Source organism: Ambystoma mexicanum, chromosome 1q (genome assembly GCF_040938575.1).
Source record: "Ambystoma mexicanum isolate Mex_15411 chromosome 1q, UKY_AmexF1_1, whole genome shotgun sequence".
Classification (NCBI taxonomy): Eukaryota; Metazoa; Chordata; class Amphibia; order Caudata; family Ambystomatidae; genus Ambystoma; species Ambystoma mexicanum.
In genome coordinates, this window is record NC_090922.1 from 679980205 (window position 1) to 679994451 (window position 14247).

A 14247-nucleotide genomic window follows, 5' to 3' on the forward strand; every position below is an offset into this window, starting at 1 on the left:
AAAATCAGGTATTGGGCTTGTGACACTCTGTATGTCAAATACAGCTGTGTAATGGGAGACCCATCTTGCGTCGTTTACACCATTTGCCATATCGTAGGTTGCTTTTACTGAGCCTGTATTGAATATTTCCTATAGCAATCTGGTGTCTTTGTGTATGATGAGCAGTAGCATCATTTCTGCTTGTTCCTGGTCTTGCATGGTGTTGAATGCTTTTAGCCAATTTCGATATTGTTGTCGCCGTTCTATCATTTGAATGGCGCAATTCTTGCCTTTGCATCCTTTTAACTTCATTAGATCCTTGCGCATTAATTTATTTTCTTGAAATAGGATTGCACTGAACGAGTGTCTGTTGGATATTTGTTGGATCTTGTGGTTAGTTCTCCCTGCTCTGAACTGCATCATCAACGGGCTATAGTTTATATTTGCTTCCAAAGCAGAGGTTGTCACATATTTTTCTGTGAAAGTGTTCAATTGCTTAGCATTGATTCTCAACCTCGATCCAGAATAGTTGGTGGTTATGGGTCCTGTGTATTTGACATCAGAGCTCGACATTGCCGTCCCATGCCAAGTCAACAATAATGCATCATGGTCACTTCTTGTAGTTTTTGCTATTGTCAAGCTTATGATTTTGCTTTTTAAATTTCTTGACACCCAAATGTAGTCAAGGGTCTTAGCGCGAGTGCAACGATGCCATGTGGATGAAGCGGGAACGTCTCAGTTGGTACATCCGTTCAACATGGAACAGTCTCTGATTGTCATCTCCTTCATCCATCGGGCACCTCTGTCTATTAATTCAGTGCCTTTTGGACTATTGATTTTACAGGGTGTTTTCAGCTCGTTGAACCATGAATAATTCAGATCACCACATACAATGATTGCAGGATCATCAAAAGCAATTAGACACTCGTCAATTGATGTGGTGACTGCTGTTATCAATTAGTTTTGAGAAATCATCGCTGGATTCCAATAGACATTAGCTATTAGCAAATGGCGCCCAGGGCTGTTATTGGTCTCAGGAAGTTGTACCGTGGTTGCTTGAGTGAACATGTTTGGATTTTCAGCCTTTAGAATAGTCCAATTTAGGTTATTTTTAATCATCTTGATTAGTCCTGCAAACGGGCGACCGAACATGTTCTTGCCCGCTGCATTGAACAGAATTGTATATCCATCACTTGCCGTTTTCACCCGCATCCATGTTGCTTGTAGGCATAATATCGTACATTGATCTAATTTCGGCCATTTTTCTTCGAATAAGTGAGCAAAGCCTCTTGTATTCCATGACGCCAGATGGTAGGTGGAGATCTTTTCGCTGATCTTATCCTAGTGGTCACTCATTTTATGTACTTGAGATACCACATGGAACGGACGCAGAAGTAGTTCTCAACTGATCTCGCAGTTCTACTTGTTTTTGTCAATAGCTCCGTTGGGCAAGCGGGCTCGTTTTCGAGCTACTTCGATAAATTGAGCTTTCTTCCAGATACTGCACATCGAAGCTGAAAAACATCAGATCCTCTTTGGCGTCGAATAGTTGCTTTGCGGTGAGTTTCAACTTGAGGTGAAGAGTGACCCAATCCAGTCGCTCTTCAGACATATATTCGACAACTGCAATGTCAGCAGATTCTATTGTGCGTAGCATTGGTATACTATGTAGGAGCTTGATGATGTTGCGACGGAGCTTGATGATGTTCTCAACCTGTAATTTCCAAATATTACTCTTTAAAGATTCGACATACTGATGCAATGTGTCTTTATTTTGTCATAATCATTTGGACTTTTAAGCTGTTGTCTGTTTCGGATTTAGATTTAGAGGCAACGTTTGTTCTTTGATCATAGTATTGCCTTTTGGGCAAGTGGCTGTCACTGCTGGTTTGTCTTTCTCAGATAATACAGAAACTCTGGTGGTTCCGTTTTCACTGCCACACTTTTTGGAATTGTATTTTGTGTCAGCTTTTCAGATTTGGCATGTATCGACTTTGCCATGGTGTTTACACAAGTTATATATTCTTCGTCTATCGTTATAGAATCCTCATCACCAACTTCGACAGAATACGTTGAGAGATCGCAGAGATCGATCGAGGAGTCGCCATCTGCATCTTCTACCTCGTTTTGCTATTCTCTCAATCTTTTTGTGTGCGGTACAACCACCATAGACAGTTTAATAACATTTGTCTGTTCATTCAATCTGTTTCCCTTTTTTTCCACTCGATTGAATAAACTGATTGGAGGAGGGGTCGAAATGTTCCTTATAAATTGTTTTGCTTCGTTGGATCATGGTCTCTTTGCCATCGGTTCGAGCCTCACTTTAGGGGGTTTTGCCTTTGATTTTACTCCTGAATTTGGAATTTGTCTGTCTGGGGCTTTTATCGTTTTTGCCTCTCCTTGAAATATTGCAAATGATAATTTAGTAGTCAGATTTTGCAGGCCCGGATCAGGCGGCGTTTGGAAGTTACTCATATTTGGTTTTGTTGTGACACTTGGAATGACTTGCTAAGAGTCATCAATTGGTTGACCACTATCGTCATCGGGCATCAGAGCTTTCTCTGTAGTTTTCATGTTGACACACTGTAGATCTGTTCTCTCCTTAGTACTTGGGGCAATCTTTGATTCCACTTGCTTCGTTATCATTTTTTTGGTAACAGATTAACTATTCGCTAGTTGCGTGATGTCTTTCTCGAGAATGAAAGGCTCATTGCAAATGTCATTTTTCCCAGGTGTATTAGTTGTAGGCTTCATCCTTTGCCTCTTTTCAGTTGGTCTGTGTATCAAACTGGCCATAAGGTCAATCCTGACTGTCATGTTGTGCCGCATCCATTTTGTGGATTCTATGACAGCCTCCATGAGGTCGACTTTGTCCTTTGTTTCTTGTCTGGCGATGTCGCTTAGACGCGCTTCCCAGCTCCTTGAAGTATCAGCCTCATAATCTAGTCTCTGCGTGAAATGTTTGCAACAGCGTTTCCATCATTCTCAGCTTGCTGTTTATTGTTGTCAACAACGAGGTGTGGTCATTTAGTGAGTCATGTATTGAGAAATCACAATATACTGAATCATCAATGTGCTCAGGTGCAGGAATTGCTATGTTCAGTCTATTAGCAAAATTACATTTCCAGTTGACAGATTCAATACATTTAAATACAACATCAAGTAAATAAGCACAAAAAACAAAATACATTTAGGAAATTCTGACATGAAACATACTATTGGGATGTTTTTGATGCAAAATATAACAATATTAAAGGTTGTCCTACATATAGTTCAACTTCTGTCTGACCAGTTTCTGATCGGATCTACACTCATTGAGACAACTGAGCTTATGCATTTTTTCTTTCCAAACAGTTGAAGTGAGGAAAACTGCCAATCTCAAAATATAATTCTGTTCTTTTAAAATGAGCAGCACTCTTGTGGACTATCAAGTTCTCAGGCTTGCTCCCTATTTTCTGCCCTTTTCTTCATGCAGGGACAGATTCTGGACCTGGATGAATTTGCCCCATGTTAATTAGTTCAGAAATAGGCTTAGCTGATTCCAGCAAGCCTGGTCATCACAAGCCTATTGTCTGCCTTAGACATTAGAAATAGGAAACCCTTTACCCCACCTGGATCAAGTCTGCATAATCAACTTCTGATGCTCTACCCAAGGCATTATTCCATAATTCATCCGTCTTGTTCCTTAACCATTACAGTTTTTATGCAAGAATTATTTTGAATTGCTGGGTATAGTTGCAGGGAGAAAAAAAAACAGGACAATTTATCGATATCCCTGATCACCCTCTGCATGTTCTTAAACCAATCTATTGTATGTCTTAACAGGTGAACATGCAACTCCTAAATTATTTTTTTAAGCAATGAGGCCATGTCATTTTCCGATTCCTTAATCCAGCCGAGAGAAGTATTGCACTCCAATAGGTCCTTAATAAAAGGCTTCTTGAGGAATGCATTTTATATTGACTCCAAACTTTAGTTTATTCCCATGATTCCCTCACAAATATAGCCCATTGCACCACCCTAGCACCACAAACTCCTAGAACAGCCTTGAACAAAGAATATCCCAACCTTTAATCAAAGGCTAAAAGAGCACTCAATATGTCAATGTACTGCTCTACTTTATGGGTGTGGTGACTACCCCATGATAAACATCTACTTCCTAACTAATCATAAACCTTTACCAATTCAATTTGCCTATTGGCCACCATAAATTGGAAATATTGTCTCCAGTTCTTCTCCAAAATCATGACCTTATTAGAACTAATTTCGAGTTGGTTATTACCATGAAATTACCATGAAAGCCAGAACACATCTGTAAACAAAAAGTGACAAACTATTTAGAGGTTGGCAAAAATTCTTTAAAGATGGTTTGCTCTGTTAAGTTATTTGTCCTAGATAAAGGGGCTTATATAGGTGCACAATACACTTACAACCCCATCGCATTTATATCTTTCAAGATATATTGTCATTTTTGGGTTCCTCTACATACTATCCTCCGAATAACCTTCTGATCAATGCTTGAGGTTGGTTCCTGATGAGCCCCATATGGAACGTGCTGGTATTTGTTATTTTCCTGTCTTTACATTTCTTCCTTAAATCCCTTATTACCTCCTCAATCTTTTTGGCTAGTTCACCCTTTTTTGCTTCACAGCTATAGTATAAAAGCCTTTTTAGCCATTGAAATTGAAACCTCTATTTAGGGTCAGATTTTACAAGCAAATGTAGTGCCTGTCACTGTCCAAGATGCCAAATCCAACATCTCCAACTAAGGGATGTGATTGCACTCAACCTTTGGTATGACCTGGAAATTGATAACTCTGCCAGACTTCCACTTTAAGGCATATGTCATTTACAAGTGTCCCCTTTCTAGGGGAGGATGCCAGGGCCTATCAAGAGATTCTCCCATTGAGTGTTGCTAATTTGTGAGTATTCAGAATTTCCAGTAGTCATCTCCTGTTTTTTTTTCTGCTGCAATCCTATTAATTATGACAAGGGAGATTTACCCACGATGCCTCCTCTAGGAGGAAAACATCTTTATTTTCAGGAGGAGTGCCCAGTTGAGCATTGTTGTCACAATTCAATAGAATACAGGACAATTCCCTATCGGATGGACCACAACTTGATCTGAATTTTTTAGCAAATGCAAAAGTGCATTGCAATTATCCCATTTAACTGGACCTCCAGAGGGTCATTACAAATGAGCTAAAAGTAGCTTGAACAACTCAGGCCGTTTCCCTTGTGTGCACTCAATGAAAACCCCACTGTGATTGCGGCAGCCACTGTTCAGACCTCCCCTCCATCCAGCTAAAACATCTGCGGTCAAGCGAGAGATCCCATTACGAGCCACTGGCCATGAACTTACTGCTGGTGCAGGATTGCTGTCCAAGGTGCCAACCCACCATGATCGTGGCAGCCACTGCTGGGACCTCCCTTGCACCCTCCGTCCAGACACAATATCTGCGGTCACTTGAGATATCACATGACTGCCAACATCAAAGCAATTTCTGTCCAGGCCTCTACCCCCAGACTTACTGCTGGTCCCTGCTCTCAGGGAGAAGATCGCACCCCAAGGTCCCAAACCACGTGATCGCACCAGCCACCTCTGGGGCATCCCCTGCACCACCCATCTAACTACAGCATCTGGGGTCATGTGAGAAGTCACATGACCCCTTAACATCTAATTCTACATTTTCCTGTGTTGACCCTTCAAGGGCAGTGTTTTCCCCTTTTTCGTGCCTGATAATGCACCCCAATTCCATTCATTTGTCTTCCCCCTCTCTGTGTTCTTTTCTACTCTTTGCTCTGTCCAGTATGCCTTCTCCCATTCCAACTCAAATCTCCCCTCGACCCCCACACCATGCCCACAATGCTTCAAATCTCTTATACACATTTGTTTCCTCTCGTTCTTCTTGCTCCATTAATCTTTGTCTTCTAAATATCTGTTCTATCTGTAATAAGTCCCATTCTAACTGGGGCCTTTTCATTCATCTTAACCTACAATTTTCTGTTTTACCTAGACCTGGATTACCCTTGATAACACCTTTATGCCTGATTCTCTTTGCAGTGCTGGTACAGAATTCCTCTATCATTCTTCTAGGACTCTTGTTCCTTCTCCTTGGACTTTTATCCTTGTATCCCTCTGGTGTTCCCTCTTTCCCATCATTTGGGTACCATGTATCTTCTTTCTCTAAGCCATGTTCCTTTTCTGATCATCTATAGGTCCTCGGCCTTTCCACGGATTTCCTCGATCATCTTGACTCTCTAATTTCATTTCTTCTTCCCTCTCACTCCCTTTTCTTTTTTCTTGGCAATATTAATCTCCCTCTTCTTGCTGCTTCTATTCAATCTCCTTTCTTATCTCTCATTGGCTTGTGTAATTTCTGTTTTCTCCCATTTCCCCCTTTCCAACAATCCAGCTCTTGCCTTGATCTTATCTTGTCTTTACTCTCCTCCTCCATTACTGCATACCCTACCCTACCCATTCACCAGACAACTGCCTTCTGTCTCTTTCGTTCTCCCTTTCTTCACCCTGCACCCCTCCACTCCAGCTTTCACTCAACATAATCCTTGTTCTGTTAATGCTACTTTTTTTTCTCCTTTAATTCTTCCCTGCCTTTTATCACCTCCTTTTCTCCTCTCTCTCCTGATTAAGATACCAGTTTATTCCACTTTGCCTCCCCTGACTACTCTTGGCTCTACTTCTCCTTCTCCCTTTCACTCCCTGTCGTAGACCCCCTCTACCCTGGCTCACCCCTACTCTTTCATCTCTTTGCTCCAGTCTTTGTAAAGATAAAAATCTTCTTTCTGACCTTTCTGCCATATCTCCTCTGCACTCTCTGCTCTCTGCCAAAAAACAATACTTTTCTGAACTTACTTTACTCTCATCACCCTGATTGTCTCTCCTAGCTTCTCCAAACTATCCTCTCTCCTTGTCATCCTGTTCCCTCTCTTCTATCATCTCTATCTTCCTATGCCTTTGTTAACTATTGCAACTCTAAGGTTGTTTCTCTGATCTCTTCCTTCAAACATGTTCCATCATGTCCTTGCTCCCCCCCGAGTCTACCTTCCCAGTCACTGCTTCTTTCTTCCTGTCTTACTGATCTGGACACCACTGCCACCTTGGCCGGGGCCCATCCCAATGTCTCCATATTGGATCCTCTCCCTTCTGCCCGTATTCCTTAAATCTACCCTTACCTCAACCTTTATCTTACTTGTGTGATTAATTCCTCTCTCACTAGCTTTTGTTTTCCTTCTATGTTTAAACATGCTGCCATTCTCCCCATCTTGTAAAGACCCTCTCTCGACTCCTCTTGTCCTGCTAATTTTCAATCTATCTCTCATCTTCCTTTTCTCTTGGTCTGTGCTGTGAATACTGAAGTCTCTTCACATCTCAATCTACACTGACTTCTTCCATCTTTTCCATCCCTCCATTCTGGATGTCATCCTCCTCACTCCACAGCTCTCCTACATGTATTTAACTCTCTTCTTATTGCTTGCCACTCTAAACTCTCCTTTATTCTCAATCTACTCAATCTTTCATCTGCATTTGATATTGTTAATCACCCGGTTCTTCTTTCCATCCTCACGTCTCTCGGCTTCTCTGGCTCGGTCCTCAAATGTTTTTCAGTCCAATCTCTCTAACCGCTCAGAGGGTGTGTTATAGGCCACCTTGTCATTTAGCTCTATACTATTCCTCTCTCAAGTCTTATCTCTTTCGGAAATCTTTCATTCCATCTCTATACTGATGATACTCAATTTTTCTTGTTCTTCTCCTCTTTCTCTGACTCACTTCAGTCTTTCAGCTATCCAGCAATGAATGTCTTTACCTTTCCTCCACCTTAACCCCTCTAAAACAGAGTTCCTCTTCGTTCCTGCAAATTATATTCCTGCCCCCTACCTCCTCCTCTCCTCTCCTTTCACCCCTTCATCCCTCATGTTCTCTTCTTCCGCTCGCAAGTTAGGAGTCATCTTTTACCTCTCTCACTCTTTTTCTCTTCACATTTCAAACACTGCTTGATCATCCCACTGTGCTTTATGTAATGGTTGTCATGCTTTCCCTTATTTTTCTTTTCACACAACCATACTTCTTATTACCTTCAAGTTTTTTCTTGTACTGACTACTGCTCACCTCTCCTTTTTGGACTTCCCACCACTCATCTTGCTCCCCTCCTTTCTTTCTATAACTTATCTATCTGTCTTCCCTTTTCTCCCTCCCCTTTGTGCATCTATTTTCCCTATCTCCTTTGTAAGTCTCTCCTTCCTTTTGAGTCTTCTTTTTTCCCTTTCTTTTGATTGTTTGTAAGTATATCCATAGCCTTGCTCCGCTCTGCCTTGCTTATTTTACTCTACTCTCCACCCCGTGCCCTGTGTTGCAAGAGTCAGTTCCTACTCTCCATTCGCAAACCACCATGTGACCCCTCACGTTTCCGTTCCTTTGCTTTACTTGCTCCTAAGCATAGCAACTCTCTTGCTCTTTCTGTTCGGTCCTCCTTTTCTTTTTACGTGTTTTTCAAACAAATCTTAAATTGATATATTGATTGGAAAAAAAAGTGTGCTCGGAGCAATAGAATACGGAAATTAAATACAGTATTTAAGAGTTTCACTTTCTACCTCACCACAAGGTGATAAGGGAGGGGTAACCAGTTTTCTCTACTTAATGCACACTATTTGCCATCATCCCGCCTCAAAACTGGTCGCCCGATAACAAAAAACTGTGAAGTACCCATAATCACACTACTGTGCTAGGAATTAGTCAAAGCCTTTGGTTGAGTACAACATTGCATAGCCTAAACCAAAGCGCCATCTCAATCCAATATCCTACGGCGTGTTGTAGATCAGGGAGGCACACAGGTGGAATGAGAGCCTTAAACTCTGTTGGCCTGATTACAAGTTGGCGGTAAGGAATGAGTGCCAAATTCAGTTAGTGATACTGCCACTCAGTCCAGCAAAATTACTGCCAGATTACAAGTGGTGGTATGGAAATTTTAGTAACCATTCATGAGGTCCTCAGACTCCATGGTGAATTTGGATGAGTTACCACAGGGATTAATTGTCGGTATTATAGTGGAAAATGTACCTTTGACGTAACTCACCCACCTTAATGCTAAACTCATAGGGCTTCATTACTAGTCTGCCGGTCTGGAAACAAGGGTTCCGATAGCAACGTACTGGCACCCTTTCCGGACCGGCACACTACAACTCTACCTTCCTGGACCTGTGCGCCCAGCAGGTGTGACCGGCTGGGCGCAACAGCCCCGGAAAGGAGAGTTTTCACAGAATCACTGGCACTGTTAGCAACGGTGCCGGTGCTTTCGAGTCCCCATTCCCGTGGAGTCCTATGTAATGTCCGGTTTGCCTTTAAAACTATCAGTGATGGGGGAGGGGAGATTATCCAAAGGTGTTGGAGGCTGCTCACCCAAACAAAGGGTCCCATAGCACAGCTGATTGTGTAGAACATGTTGGCTGACATTACAAATGTTGCTGGCAAGTACCATATCTTTACTTGTACATTTGCAATCCATATTGGGAAAATTAAATACATTAATTTGACTGGGGTGTGTTTTCACAAATACTATTTTGCTCCGAAGTGGTGCAGGCATTTTTTGGCATTATAATTCACACCATGAATAAATATATTTAAAAAATGAAACATCCACCGCATATAGCCACTTAGGGAGGAACTATGGTGTGCAAAGTGTAAATGCAGCAAAGAACTAAACGTTGTGTCGTATTTGCATAATATAAAGTGAAGGAACTTCCTCTACTACCTTTTCACATGGATATGTACTTGTCCTCAGCATCCTGTCTAAAATGTCATCAGCAACAAAAGAAATACGTATGTTTAAAATAGGAATAAAAAAAAAAAAACATGCCTATCAATGTGTGCGATCCAGTACCATACAGCATATGATCTACAGTCTTTTTATCGTACACGTTTTAGTTACTAGAACACTTCAGGCTTTTGTTTACATACCATCTCCAACCACCAGCCATCAATCAGCTATCCCAATATACTGTCAATCACAGCGGATTTTCTTTTTAACATGGCGAGGTCTTATTGCATGAAATGAGTTTTAGCCGCATTTTCAAAAGTTCCCAGACGGAAAGCGCTGGTTTGCTGAGTTTGTTAGGTGGCGTGTTCATCCACAGCCATCATATACGGCCATCTTTGGGCCCGTTCTCAAAGGCCCTAGGGCTGAATATAGACAGATATTCAGGTATGCTTTCCTGAAGGCCTTTTACACCCACAGGGATGTTGAAGTACATAATTCGGCTATGGTTAAACACAAAAAGAAAATGGCGACAGAGAGCCTAATAGTGTTTGAAATGAGAAATGTGGTGTAATCTATGACTTTACATATAGCAAGATTTCCCTATGTTGAATTTTCTTACAAATGCGTTGAGTGTTTGTATGTGTGCGTGTGTGTCTATAGACAGTTCAATAATGTACTTAACCTAATGTTCAACAAACACATGCCTGCATATAGATATCATTTTAAAGATGGCCAAATGTGTGTTTTCTTTGGTTTTACAGAGCATTAATCAGGCATCACTGAATGTGTGGGGCACAAGATATGTGAATACTTGAGACAAATGAAACCCGTTACCTAAGTGGTGATCTTTGTCAGTAGTTGACTGTCATTCACAGTTGTATGTGACTATGAAGTAAACATCTTTGATTTAGAAGAAAGTTCAACAGAAGTTCAGATAGATGTGAACAATGAGCTATGCGCGACAAATTGGGTATTTTGCTTATTAGACTTAAAACAAGAACAAAAACCCACCCGGCACATTAATGTTTAAGTGAAAAAACCTTAGTGTAGAGTGTTGATGCTGGTTTGACCCCAATCTATCTTGGATACTGGCTGTTCACAGCTGTTCGAGAAAGCATTTCACCAGGCGGCTTCTTGCCATTCAATGGGGGTGCAAGCAGACACACCTTTATCGCTGGCCACGGGCATGCTGCGAGTTTGAAAACAGTTGAAATGTGTCCTTTGAAGCACATAAACAATCAGAGGCCAGATTACAGAAACTTTGCATCGGTGCAAGTGCAAAGTTGAATGGTATTAACACTAGGGCAAAGTTTGCCCTATTTTTAAAAACACTGGGACATACTAGAAAACCATTGCACCATGACAAGTGCAGTTTGTCATGTTATAAGCATCAGGGCAAAAATGGTGCTAGTGCAAAACAAGATACATTTTCACACCAGGCTAAAGTTTGCCCCAGTACTAATACACATTGGTATTAGCCAGTGCTAACACAGATTTGTATTAGCACGAGAGCAAATTTTGCCCTGGTGCAAAACTGCATTACAAATGTACCTTTTTTGCACTAGGGACATTTCTGCCCTGATGCTTATAACATACCAAACTGCACTTGTCATGGTGCAATGGTTTTGAAATATGTCCCTGTGTTTTCAAAAATGGGGCAATCATTGCCCTAGTGCTAATACCATATAACTTTGCACTTGCACCAGTGCAAAGTTTCTGTTATCTGGCCCCAGATGTCCACTTGTCTCCCTAGCTGCGGTGGCTGTGGGATTGAAAGCTTGCACATGTCTCCTTGATATATTGGTGGGTACCAGGGCTTTAACCCGCTGTGAGACTCATCAACTAGGTGAACAACCCATAAATTCATGTGTCATTAAATTGTACATTTATCTGTTGTATTTACTGAGTATTTATTTTTTATGGTGGTTTTGATGTATCCCTTGCTTGTATGCATTGTTATATACTTTCTGGGTAGTAAACAATAAACAGAAATAAGTGCCAGCAAATGTGTGCAGTGCATATTGTTTTTGCAGTATACATTTGAGTGCTACATACAGTACAAACAGAAACAATCTAAAAGTGCACTTCTCGATGGACCCCCGCTCTATCACTTTACTTAAAAGCAGTGTTTAGCTAAAGTTGCATTCCCCTGCATCAAACCACAGCCGTTGTTACCTGACATGAGCAGGATCCCATGTGAAAGGTTATAAACACCTTGCAAGTGACCAGAAGTAGTATTACGCCTTCTGCAAGTGGCTCTGATCTCCATATGGCTGACATACCACCCCCACAGTCAAACAAAACCCCACATTCAAATAATTGTAAGAATGTAAAGAAATAAAGAAAGGTGGCCCAGACTATAGCACAGAGACCACAATTGATAAATATAAGTATACAGATCATTATTTGTTTTGCATTTGAATTGCTTGACAATATTAAAACAAAAGCACACATGTAAATTTGAAAAAAGGCCAATTTCAAAAGGGTTCTGGCAAAGTGAGAATTGAACCCAGCTCTTTGTCACCAGAGGTGAATGTGCTCACTGCTTCACAACTAGCGCTGTGACGATGAGGTCTGGAGAAGTGTAAAAGAGTGTCAACAAATCCTTATATGTCAGAATACACTCAGCTAAAAAGTGACAAAACACTCAGCTACAAAATGACAAAGTAACAATGACATTGCATTCTATCACAGCACCATGTGTTGCCCATTGCTGCGCAGGGTGTGTCTATTTTCCTAGGGCGGGTAACATTTGATAGGTGTTTTTTTATTTTTGTGGATGGGGGGTATTTCAGTGGTCTGGCCGACAATTGCAGGGTCAGCACACGACAAATCCCCCATGCCAGCAGAACATTGATGCTCCCGTGGGGGGCAATTTGGAGGTTTTGGTCACCATTTTGCCAACCCCAGGAGGCAGCAATGGCCACTAGGCCACCAGGAAAAATATGTTCTGGGTGGTGGGGGTTTCCATATGCCCCTTGGAGTTTGCACTTTTGCCTTCCTTGGTGGCAGATCAATTGTAAGTACCATTCATCTGGCCAATTAAGCTAATTAAGCCAAACGGTCTGCAGACAGGAGCATGGTCGTTTGGATTGGTTTTTGCTGGGCTGACCACAAATGATCACTGTTTTTTGTGTGTTTTGTTTACAGTTCTGGTGCTGGTGCTGTTGCTTTTGTAGGTGTTTGCAGCTGAACCTTCTGGCTTGTTATTTCAGTAGTACATAATCTGCTCCTTTCTCCATTAAACAGTTATCCGCATTTCCCTTGCTTTTACAATCCCTAATGGGTGTCATGTACTGTTGATAAGTTTGCGTATGGACGGTGTGGTGACATGGGTTCCCATCCTCAAGCAATGTGAGCAAATGAGGCACACACTGTTATTAGTTGCTCTGTAGCCAATTATGAGAAGGAAAATGCATTGTTTCTATGATGTGGCTTTTTCCATGTCATCAGCCTCATTCTTTTTATGTTCTCTGGTGACGATGGCTATGAGGAGGAGTGAGAAAGGGTGGTGAGACTTGAAGCAAAAGCAAAGGCTTCAGGAAACTTTGCATGTTGAGTGTAGTATTGAACCCTCACTCATAGGTTAGTGCTGTGTAGGTTGTCATTTAATCCTCTTAGTGAACTTGGGGGGAGGTGTGAGGGGAGATTTTTTGTGTGGATGGTAGTTATCATATGGGGCCTAGAACAGCCACTTTGTCTTATCATTCATCATAGTGTGAAAACATAAAAATTGATATGAGGCTGTGAAGCCCAAAAGAAACACACCAACACAGGTTACAAAGGACATACAAGTGCTTTATTAAAAAGCTACAACAGTTACCAAAGTCAATTGACAAACGGATAGCTATTCGTCTCTCAGAGTAACGTAACAAACTTCAACGAGGGTTCGATGCATTAGTAGAGAGACTGTACATTGGGATACTTGAGCTTTTATATCCTTTATCCAGCCCTTGGCCAACCCCCTCGCGGGTTAACCATTCTTGGGATCAGGCCTAGGGTTCCTTGCCAGGTCAATGCTATAATGTATGCATTTTGATCAGTTCCGCTGATACAGTTGTTCATTTACACATAGGTCAGGGATAGGACAAGGTCTCAGTTCGCGACCCCGACAAGTGGCCTGCAGGCATATTAATTATTCGTGTGTGCGGAGGTCACAACGGCCAGAATCTCACTCAGAATGTCATTCAGTCTCCATTTTGATGTTCAGGGTGACTTTCACATTACAAGAGAACCTAAAATGGTGGCTAAATCCAAGATGGCGACTTACATTATTTTTCGTTAAGGTCAAAACCTTGCCGCGGAGTCTATTTACATGATACTTTAGACAACTTGGCGTAGGCCAATACACATTCAATTACTGCGATAGGAGGAATAATATTATTTCAATTCCGACAGACCCTCCTTTTGGCCTATGCCAAGTGCTAATATCATTTCTAATACTTTTGCAAATAACTCCATGTGTTGTCATCCATACATCCCGAATCATTGTCTG